Source organism: Terrapene carolina, unplaced genomic scaffold (assembly GCF_002925995.2).
Source record: "Terrapene carolina triunguis isolate 2854851 unplaced genomic scaffold, T_m_triunguis-2.0 Scaffold508, whole genome shotgun sequence".
Taxonomy (NCBI): domain Eukaryota; kingdom Metazoa; phylum Chordata; order Testudines; family Emydidae; genus Terrapene; species Terrapene triunguis.
In genome coordinates this window covers 751,776-763,219 of record NW_020664859.1, presented here as the reverse complement: position 1 = coordinate 763,219, position 11,444 = coordinate 751,776, and the positions used below count along the sequence as shown (strand labels likewise).

General features: G+C 41.9%; 2 protein-coding genes across 2 annotated transcripts in view; one reads left to right on the top strand and one right to left on the bottom strand.

Annotated features, from left to right (window-relative positions):
* The window catches only part of NOXA1 (NADPH oxidase activator 1), a 41,210-nt gene extending 40,681 nt beyond the window's left edge, over window positions 1–529 (bottom strand). Inside the window, exon 1 of the mRNA XM_026658714.2 lies at window positions 485–529. The gene's annotated coding sequence lies outside the window, so the exon portion shown is untranslated. The remainder of the gene's footprint in view (window positions 1–484) is intronic.
* The window catches only part of EXD3 (exonuclease 3'-5' domain containing 3), a 313,193-nt gene continuing 301,833 nt past the window's right edge, over window positions 85–11,444 (top strand). The window contains exons 1-2 of the mRNA XM_029913175.1: window positions 85–137; window positions 4,790–4,857. The gene's annotated coding sequence lies outside the window, so the exon portion shown is untranslated. The remainder of the gene's footprint in view (window positions 138–4,789; window positions 4,858–11,444) is intronic.

The window sequence follows — 11,444 nt, the reverse complement described above, 5'->3', positions numbered from 1 at the left end:
CCAGGCTCAGGCCGGCAGGGGGCGCTGCGGCGAGCGGCGTGTGTCACAGGGAACCCGCCCCGCCGGGCTGCGGGGAAGGATTTGGGCGCCGCACCACAGAGCCCGGCCGCTGCTACCGGCTTCCGGCGTGTTGTCAGGTGAGTGGCCGGAGCAGCCCCGCCGATCCCCCCACCCCGCCATGGGCCGGGCCGGGCCGGCAGGGGGACGCGGAGCCCAGACCCTGCCTGGCTGAGGGAGCGGCCTGCAGCTGGGGGCAGAGCAGGGAGCGGCTCGTCTCTGGGCGGTGCCGGGGCCCCGAAGCGGCCCAGCGAGGCCCAGGGGCCGGGAGCAGCTCGCTGCAGCGCGAGGCCCAGCGCGATTCTCAGCTTGCTGCGGGCGCAGCCCCAGGGACGGCAGGTCCCAGCGGCCCCCCGAGTCCGGGCAGTGCTGGGTCCGTCGCCCTCCGCGCTGGCGCGCTCCCGGGATGGACCGTCGCCCCCCGCACCTGGCGTCCCACGGCCTGCGCTGCTTGGAACCGCGCGCTGCTGGCTGCAGGGCCCCCTCAGAGCGGGCCGCGCCGCGCCGCTCCGCGCTGAAGAGGCGGGGGCCCCGTGACTGGGTTCTGGGGCTTTGGCCAGCCCCTGCCTCCACCCCAGCGCTGAGCTGGCACTTTGGCTGGTTGCAGTCTGCGCAACATTAAACACCTCACCGACTTTTCACTGGGGCTTCACTTGTGAATAAAAACTTGAGACTTAAAAAGGGGAGACTGAACATACAGTGTTTATTGAACATACAACTGTGGCCAAAGGACTTTGGTGTTTTTGGAGACAAAAAGCAGCTTCAGGAGACTTAATAGGAACCAACCTGTTAATTTTTTGGGTTGTGGGGATTGTTTGGTTTTGTAAAACAGAACTGAGACTTCTTAGTTAGCAAATGATGCCTTAATGAAACTTGCCATGCAGTGCTCTTTGCTAACACACTACTAGCTAAATTCATGAAGTTTCCCATTTTTACCACAAAAAGCCACTAATGGTCAATATTTTTATGTTGTAATCTCTGGTTGGGTTTATTATGACCCTTCATCTGTAAGCTGTTGTTGAAATAAAATGATGGAAATATATCACTACCATCAATCCCTCATTTCCTGGTACAGTGATGTACCTTCCTTTAAGCAGTGATGTGAATTTGCAATTTTCAGCGCTGCCATTAGATGTCAGTATGGCACTAAGGAGCTAGGAGAGTTGCCGGATGTAAGACCATATACAATTCAATATTTATGTAGCATCCTTCTTACACAGCATCACAGAATGCTTTAGGGAAAAGAGAAAAGGAAGATTTACAGTTGGGGGTTTAAAAAAGAAATTGCCTCAGCTGACAGCATTCCAGTTAGTTGAGGCAGAATAAGTAAGAGTGCAAACAGGTGATGTTATTGAGAATATTATTGTGCTAATCACAAGCTGCAGGGGTTTAAATAGGAAGAAATAGGCTTTGTCTACATTAGCACTTTTGTTGGCAAACCAGTCAAGGGTGTGAAACCCTAACCCTAACCCTAACCCTAACCCTTTGACCAACGTAAGTTTCACCGACAAAAGTGCTAGGGTGGACAGTGCTATGTTGGCAGGAGATACTCTCCTGCCAGCATAGCTAACGCTGCTCATTGGGGTGGTTTAATTATGCCGGCAGGAAAGCATAGAATTAATGGCACATTGCAAGATTTAAATTAGTGTCCAAATGCTGAAACTGAGCAGTAGATGCAAAGAAGCTGTCCCATTATAGAACTTTTTTTGAACTATGTTGAAATTCCTCAAAAACAAACACATCTGCCCCATCTGATCAATATGTAAACCATGGCCATGACAAAATCTTGTCATTGCTGAACAACAGTATATGCAAGTGATCAATGCAGTGTTTCACACTAACTTTTCTGTGCTATCATCTCCAAGACTGGAAATAACCATTGTCTCAGAGACAGAGAAATCTTTGAAGCATATGGAAGTCTCTAAAAATTAAAATGTTGATTTTTTTTTAATGCCATTGGGCCAGAGCTATGGTTTTTATTAAAAAACAGATAAGGTTCAGTGACTTTTATTAATAATAATACTTTGTCCTTTTATATAATACCTCACATCTCAAAATGCTTCACAATTCTCCTGCCAGGTACTCTAGATAGATTGTTATCCACTTTTTTACTCTGAAGGAAGTGACTTGCTCATGGTCATACAACAGGTAACACGGGTAATTCCCAGTGCTTTTTCTAACAGTTACACACAGGGAACAAGAAGATACTCCAATGTATAGTGAAATGCATCCCAAAAATCCAATGTGTGCCTGGGTATAAGTCCCTCAGACAGTCTTTTATAGATGGGGAGATAGAATCTGCAGTAATTATGCGCAGAAGAAGGAGCCATATTTGGCTCACCTGGTGCACAGATAGTTTTATAATCACTTTTTGTTATAGTTTTGCACTTGCAGTAATTTAACAAAGGGTTTTTGTTAAAAAAAAAAATCTGTTTTTATTCTAAGACATATTTAGTCAGGGGAAGAGTTTGAACAGCTCATTTGAAACTGCATCAGATTAACATTATGCACAGAACTCATTTGTGAGTTCTGAGGAGGAAACCTAAACCCCACAAAGTTTTGCTTTGAAGGTTCTGTGTACATCCATGCCACAAAAAGTTTTTTTTCCAAAGACACTTAACAGTTTTTGTTAGTCCTTAAGATGAACTGTGTTAAAGGTGAAATGCAAAGATGAAATGAGCATAGCTCTTGGACAAAAGTAGCCCCATGTGAGAATAGAAACATGCTCACTGTACTCAGTATATATCACATTAGAATTCTGATGATCAAGGTGCTTGTTAGATATTTCATAGAATAGAAAAGGGATAAACTGGTATTTCACATATGTGTACATGTGCTCTTTGTCTTTTAATCAGCCCCTGCTCTTCATTATGCAGCTGTGACCAAATAATGTAAATATGAGGGTACTGACATTGTAGAGCAGTTCCTTTCTTGTTAACATACTCTGTGCTCTCATTGACATGTTCTTTACTAGTCTTACAGTGCAGTTTATTTGTGGACATTGTTGACATTTGTGTGAACATATCACAGTGCACTTAATGGCACATTAACCTAGCTGTGCAGATATGTTTTATAGATGGGATGTATAGTAACTAGACTATATGCATACGCTATTGAACCTCGCTACCATGAATTTCTGGCGTGCATGTCTTGCTCTTTCATCAGCTTATCAGATGAGAGGAGTAGCTGGTAAATAACGGTCTCCAGAAACTCACCACGATATAGTGTGAGGCTGTGGTTTCTCTGGTAGCAACAGTTAAGGTTGCAAAAGGTTTTCATTATTATCCCATATTTTCTTTTGCTCATATCTTTCCCCAAAATTCTCATTCTGGACTGAAAGTTTCCATGCTTGGTATATGTTCTAAGGCAGGGGTCGGCAACCTTTCAGAAGTGGTGTGCCGAGACTTCATTTATTCACTCAAATTTAAGGTTTCGCGTGCCGGTAATGTATTTTTTAACATTTTTAGAAGGTCTCTTTCTATAAGTCTATAATACATAACTAAACTATTGTTTAATGTAAAGTAAATAAGGTTTTTAAAACGTTTAAGAAGCTTCATTTAAAATTAAATTAAAATGCAGAGCCCCCTGGACTGGTGGCCAGGACCTGGGCAGTGTGAGTGCCACTGAAAATCAGCTCATGTGCCGCCTTTGGCACGCGTGCCATAGGTTGCCTACCCCTGTTCTAAGGTGATTACTTAAAATAAGTTTCAAGTAAATTCTTTGTCATGTTTGGGTTATGTGTCTCTGAAAGAAAAATTCCCACTTTAAGAACATTCAGGAGATTGTCTTTCCACTGCTGATCTTTTAAAAGTAGTCTTCCTCAAGGAAGGAGTTGTTAAGTTGGAAAAAGAATTGGGTGGAAAATAACAAAATCAATGCATGTGGGATTGAGTACAGTAGGAATTTTCCACTGCTTGCAAAATGCATATTTAAATGTTTGCTGGATACAACTGACTCACTTTGGTTTTTGTCAGATATAAAATGGCTTATAACTTTTGGGAAAATAATAATAATCATATTTATTATGATAGTGCCTGAGGGCCGAACAGTAGTACTGTACAAACAAAAGTAGGATTGTATCCGTTTGGGATTGAAACTTCACATTTTTGGAAATAAAGGGGAATTTTCTTGGAAATGGATTGATTTTGCCTTTTTGAATTACGGGACAGAATAGCAGCTTTTTTACTTTCAACTCAGAAATTATCAGTGTTACAAACTCTATGCAAGGCATGTTATAGCTAGCCCTCAGAGGGAAAGAGACCCATGAGAAGTTTGATAAAAATTCGCCACATAATTGAAAAATATTTTTTCCAATAAGCAATTGCTGCAGTTGCCAGAGGGACATTACATGAGTGTGAATGGGAGGGAGATGGTCTCTCTGCTAAGCTGTGGTCCATGTGGGATGTGGAAATGTGGCACAGTTAACATTGCTTTTAAAATGCTTACCTTTTGCATTTTTCACTCTTTAGTGAATTTAACTGTGCAACCCTAATTTACATTAGTGGAGATGTTAGCAAGTGTTTATGGCCCCATTTCAGGAAAGCAATTAAGCATGTGCTTAAATTCATCCCTCTTCAGGTTAGCACTTAAGTACCTGCTTAACATTAAGCATGTGCTTAAATTCCATTGACCTCAGTGGGACTTGTACATGTGTTTAAGAGCTGTCCTGAATTAGGGACTAAGTATGTAGAGAAATGAGTAAACACTAACAGGTTTGTTTAATTCCTTTTAGTGGTATACAGAGGTGGAATTACTCTGTCATCACTGAACAGGCAACACATGCACTATCCTCCTCCTTGGGTAAGTTTGCTGGTCCACTAGACCTAAATTTATTTAAGCTAATATTGACGGGTAGTTCTGCAAGCTGGATGGCTCTGTTTTCATAGTTTGACAGAGAAATTTAAAAAATAAACTCTGCTCTGAAGATCAATTTTATCATGACTTGTCTGGTGTAGAGTTTGTTCATGATGGGACTGCACCAGATCAAAAAGCACATGGAGCATGTTTGCAGGGTGTTCTACTAGCATATTTTGTGCATGTAGATGCATTGAAGCAAACCTGAACATAGGCAAAGTCACAGCTGTGAAAGCTTGTAGCAAGAACTTGCTCACAACCATTATTGTTTATATGGCCATTCTTACTGGTGATATCCTTTTGAATGAGCTGTGTTTTATGATATAGCGGTCATATCTGGGAACAGATTTGGGAGGTTCCTATACCTTTTGATCTGTGGACTTCATATGTGATTCCCATTGGCATTGCAAAGGTTGGATTCATCTGTGTCCGAAGTCATGCCATTTCATTTCATGATCCAGAATGTTAGAGTGAATTTCCATATTTAGTATATTCAGACTCCTTTGAAAAGAGTAGAAGCCCAATTGGAGAAGATTAGAGGATCTCACATGTCCATGCTAAGCAAATAGGATATCAGTTTATAAGGTCTCTTCAAAATGACCACCTCATTCCAGTTCCTCATAGACATAGTAAATTGCAGGGATTTGGAGCAATCAAATTTTTGAATTGCTCTGCTCCGGCTCCGCTCCAGCTCCGGGTATAAAACCTACTGGTCCACGCTCCAGCTCCGCTCCAAAGCCCCTGGTAAATTGTGTAGAACTTAGTTTATCTGCCTTGGAAGGGCGACACTGAGCTATTGGAGCTTTGGTTTCAAGTGTGTGTGTGTGTGTGGTTCTAGGTATTTTTAATCTGAAGTTTAGACAACTAAGCCATCCACCTAGCAGGGCCTGTGGATTAAAAAGTAACCCAAAGACATTTGCAAAGGAGCAATTCACAAATTAGCTCTATTTGATTTATTTTTCCCTGTTGTTCAAGTGGAAATGAAGTGTGGCATAGTCACTAGAAATGCCATAAAAATCTGATTCCATTCTGAGCACAGTCACCACTGTACATATTCTAAAACTTCATCTTTAATTTCACTAGGGGGCGGACTTTCATATTAAAAATATTTGGACTGCCACACAGATCAGTATTAGCAAGATTACATTTCTGTTAGAGAGATAGATACTGATGTAAACATAATTCTTAATTTGACGTTCTGCAGAGTACAAAGTTTAGGGTCTGGGATATATCATTCATACTCCGTGTGGGAGGTACTAGCAGTCTATCAGCGAATTATCACACTTTCTTAACTATGGATTTAATTACCTAAATAATTGCTTTTATCAATGTCGTTACACTATGGATTGGCATGACCCCATACATGTGTTCACTTGAGAGCTGTTACAGTTCCTTTTGTATTTTTTAATGCTCCCATTGCCATTTCTTTAAAAAAAAAAAAATCCTCTTTAAGTATAGAGCACCAAAAATCACCCCCATTAACTCTTGGGTTCTAATCCCAGCACTGACTTCCTCTATGACTTTGGGCAATTCATTTAATGTCTCTTCTTCAGATTCCCATCTATAATATGCAGGATAATAATTCCTACCTTACAAGGAGATTGTGAGAATGAATTAATTAATGTGCATAAAGTGCTTTGAAATTGAAAAGTGTTTATATAAAGTGTTAAGTATTATTAAAGTGTTGAGAAAAGTGGCAAAAGCCAGGAAAATCAAAAGTAAGACAAGTGCCCTCCTTAACTCTTACCAGTGAGGGGTGTGATTTTGTTTTTTGTTCTTTTAATACTTTAAAGTAAAGGCAAGTAATCTGCTTTAGCTTTGAATTTCCTAGCTATTGTCTCATAAGACCAGCCTTATTCGCATTTAGGAGTCATGTCTTTTCTGTGAATATACTCTATGACTTACTGACATTGATTTAAAAAAAAAAAATTCATACCCACTCAGTTTAATTTGATACAGTTTCTGAATAATTCACATTGGATCATACCCAGATTGAGTAGTGTTACTTAAGTAAATGGCACTTACTTCATATACCAGACCCATGGCTGTATAACATAAATCTTAATTTCAGTGCATCGCTTTACTCTAACTGTAAATTCCCTCTCCAGTTTCAGTAATATTCATTAGTTGCTGTATAGCCATTTTCATCTACAGACCTCAAAGCACTTTATAAAGATGGGCCAGTATTTTTATTTCCTTTTACAGATGGGGAAACTGAAGTACCGAAAGAGATAGTGAATTGGCCTAAATCATACAATAGGTCGGTGACAAAGCTGGGAACAAAACCCAATTCTTCTCTGTCTACTGGGCCACACTACTTCATAGTGTCTTTCTGCAGAGCCTCTCAGAAATGCTTCAGAGCCTCTTAAGAAGTATGCATTATCTGGATTACGCAGATGGTGAGAGGTTATGTGACTTGCCCGTGGTCACTGAGGACACCTGTCTCTGAACCCACCATGGAATTCATATCTCCTGGCTCCAGATCCTGTGCTTTAGCCACCAGATCATTCTTTGTTTTATGCCTTAAAGAGTTCTGTCATTTGCTGTGAACTCCTAAAATGCTACAGGTCTGTAATTTTATTTTTGGGATGCAAACTAATTTTTAAAGGTGAAGTACTGCCCATCCTATCCCCTCCCCTCTCCTGCTTTCCCCAGGTTTTCTCTGGTAAGAAGGGGAGGCCTCTAGCAGACCCCTTCTCTCCCTCTAATATTGCTCCATAATCATTGTAGGCAGGGAGTGCAACAATTTGGAGAGGAGGGGAGAGAGAGAACTTACTGCCCACAAGTCCTCCCCTACTTCCACTGATCAGATGGTGGCAGTGGGAGGAAAGCAGGAGCTGAGCTGAGCCCTGATGTGACTGACTACTGAACTGTGGGAAGGATGGGGTCTTGAGCCCCTCGCACAGACCTCCAGGCAGTTGATTGGCATGAGCCAAGAACTGATGGAACTGTAACCCTGTTCAGCAGGGACTCAACTGGCCAGCCTTGCAAAGTGGAATTCTCCTACTCAGGGCAGTTGAAGACCATGGCCAGGGCTTTAAAAGCATTTAATTCCTGCAATTGTGTTAAAAGCTTGGGCTTCTGAACTCATAAACAGCTTCTTAGCTTTGTTCCAGAGGTGGCTGCTTTTCAGTGAGAGGCAAAATGAATAATGTATATATTGTTCTGAAATGCTTTGGGACATTCCAGAATGAAAGGTAGTGTCGGCATGTAAATGTTAGATGGTATTATCACAATCATCATTGTATCTTCATCTTCTAAGAAAAAATTCTTTTGTGCCAGAAGGGCAAACGTGAAATGGCATAAGCACAGATTTTCCAGATAGGATTCTGAGGTGACATTTTTTATAGCATATTCACACTTAGGTGTAGGAAGGGGGTGGTTTTAACTCTTTCTGAAGGGCTTTACCCTCATGATTCCCATCAGTGATAACAGAATTTGAATGACAAAAACTTGTATCTCAAAAATTCTCCCCTTACTTACATACTATGCCAAGTCACACTTACTCATCCTCTCCCTACTTTACCACACACACAAGGTGGGCATTGTGGAACAAAATCATGGAGTATGGTTCTCCATATAAGCTGGTGAAGGGAAGCCCCAGATGCTTGTATGAAATACTTTTCTCTGCTCTGGAGTACTGTCTCCTACAATATTTTTCTCACAGTTCAGTTCCACAAACTAACTGGAAAGGCTAGTTTAGTTTTATGGCACAGTTTATATTTTGGTTTGCATCTTTCTTTGAAGACTCATCTGAGTTGTATAATGACATGTTTGCATGTGTTAGCCAATAACTTAACAATGACATATGGGTGTTAAATGTCATTAATATGCACCAGCATCCTCCTTCCTTGAGGGCTGTAATCAGTTCCAGGTACCATCTGATTTTTATTTAAACAGACTGCTACAGTCCTTAGTCCCATCTACAGTTACATTTCAGTATTGTGCTTAGAATGTTCTGCCAAGTTCTTCTCCTCATTTTTAGTATACATCAGCAATGGTGCAACTGTTTAGGATCTAGAGACAAATGGGGGTGTTTCTGGTGGAGTTCCAAGGATGGAGTAATGATGGTAACTTCTTGAGCACCTCTTTAAAGTTACTGGGAGAACCAGTGCCTAAGGATTTTGAGTCTCATGTATTTTCGTTGGTTTCAGTACACCCTGCTGTGCTGATGTGGACAGGCAGCGGCAGCCACTGCACAAAGTTTTATACATAAGTAAGTGTTTGTCTGAAAAGAAAAAGTGCTAAAAGCTATTTGGAAGAAAATAGGGCATGTGCTAGTAAAAAAGGGGAAAAACAGGAGAGGAAGAGAGGGATTGGCTGTTGGTTAGAGGAAAACATGGACTTTGTCATCTGGATTAGTGCAGGAAAATGGCAGGGTCTAATGTGATAATGCAAATTGAGTGAGCTGCTTTCTTGTCACCAGCAATGCTCCTTTGAGTGAGATCTAAGCCCCGCAATGAGTAGAGAGGAGTTGTTTAGATAAGAGCTCAATGGTTTTGGCAGCCTGACATGGAATAGACTAAATACCAAAGAGTAAATAGCTCTAAGCAGAACAAATGCAAAACTTTTGGGAAATATTTAAAGAAAGTAAAATGAATAAATAATTTTGTGTACCGTGTCCAGAGTGATTTCAAAACACTCTTGTTTCTCGTCCAAATAAATGCTTCTTTCAGCCAAGCAGAACTCTTTCTCCATGATTTATTACACCAGTTAAGATATAAGCCCTGTGTGCAGAGCTGTCAGTTTAACAGAACAGCTTTCTTTCTCCTTTCAGATTTAAGCCACATGTTGTATCAACAGAGTCTTTGCCTCTGCTCAGTTATGAGTTATCACTATTTTTTAAAAGCAAAAATATGTGACTTTTAATAGTCCCATTTAGGGATGTAAAAGGTTAACCGGTAAGCATTAGGCTTACCGATTAACTGGCCTTAACTGTTAACCCCGGTGGCCCTGTGCCAGCAGCAGATACTCCAGCCCTGGCCGCGCCGGGCCGGCAGGAGGGACCCCGGCCACACTGGGCCAGCAGGAGGCCGGCTGGCCAGAGGGACCCTAGCCCCAGCCGTGCCGGTGGAACCCCAGCTACCTCAGTTAATGGTTAACCGGTTAAACAATATAATTTTAATAGTTTAACTGGTTAACTTTTTTAACCGATATTTGCATCCCTAGTCCCATTACAGAAAAGCCAAGGGTGAGCTATATGGAGGTGAATACCAAATTGTGACTGTTTAAATAATGTGAAGGTTGTGAAGCAAACTTATCGGTCAAAGATGGGCTTTTCAGCCTCTACTCCCTTCACCATTGTGGTGGAAGACCCAACAATGTGACGTGAGGATACACTGTTATCCTTAGCATAGAATTTTCTAGCTTTTCCCAGCTTGTGCAGTGATATTAAGCATAGCTTTTTCTACTTAAATCTAATTTCCTTCCTTTTAAAAAATGGATCTTTTGTAGAAGCTTATAATTCACATTTCCTTCCTTCCTACTCCCCCGCAGAGAGCGGAACAGTCCTTTTTGCAGACCTCCTGCTTTCCCAGAAGAGGAGAATTTATCAATTGGATATTACTGATGTTCTTTTTTCTTGAGTAAATATATATTTAGTTAGCAAAGGTGCAGCTTCTTAAGACGTCTGCATATAGGTGCAAAACTGAAAATTAGAGCTGGTCCAGTAGAGTAAAACAGTACTCTAAATTAGCTGTGCCTGACAATTTGAAACCTAGAACTGGCCTTTCTCTCCAGCAGTGGAAGAGGTCACCTGACCATTCCCATATATTGGAGTAGCATGGAGAAGGAGTTCAGAAGCCCTGCTTCTCCCATTTCCTCCCTCCCTCTTCCCCAAGCTGTCAGCTTGATGGGGTGGATACAGCCAAAGAAGGAACAGATGGAGTTTCTGTCTCAGAGGTTCAGTTTGTGCTGTGCTGTTGTCAGCCCCCAGCACTTCCTTTCTCCTTCCTCTGAGGTCAGTGCAGTGGATCCTGCCTAAAGTATTGAGATAGTTGTGTGTGGTGATGTGTAGAGAGGCCAGAATGAATATGGGTCCCAACCCACAAGGAGTCCCTCTGGTGTTTAAAGAGTCTGCACTACGGTCCAGTTCCATATGGAAGGGTTATTCTAAACAGTGCAAGAAAACGGTCTCCTTAGGGATTAGATAATCCATGGCAGGAAAAGAAAGAAGCTGTTAGAATCATAGAATATCATAGACTATCAGGGTTGGAAGGGACCTCAGGAGGTCATCTAGTCCAACCCCCTGCTCAAAGCAGGACCAATTCCCAACTAAATCATCCCAGCCAGGGCTTTGTCAAGCCGGGCCTTAAAAACCTCCAAGGAAGGAGATTCTACCACCTCCCTAGGTAAAGCATTCCAGTGCTTCACCACCCTCCTAGTGAAATAGTGTTTCCTAATATCCAACCTAGACCTCCCCCACTGCAACTTGAGACCATTGCTCCTTGTTCTGTCATCTGCCACCACTGAGAACAGCCGAGCTCCATCCTCTTTGGAACCCCCCCTCAGGTAGTTGAAAGCAGCTATCAAAT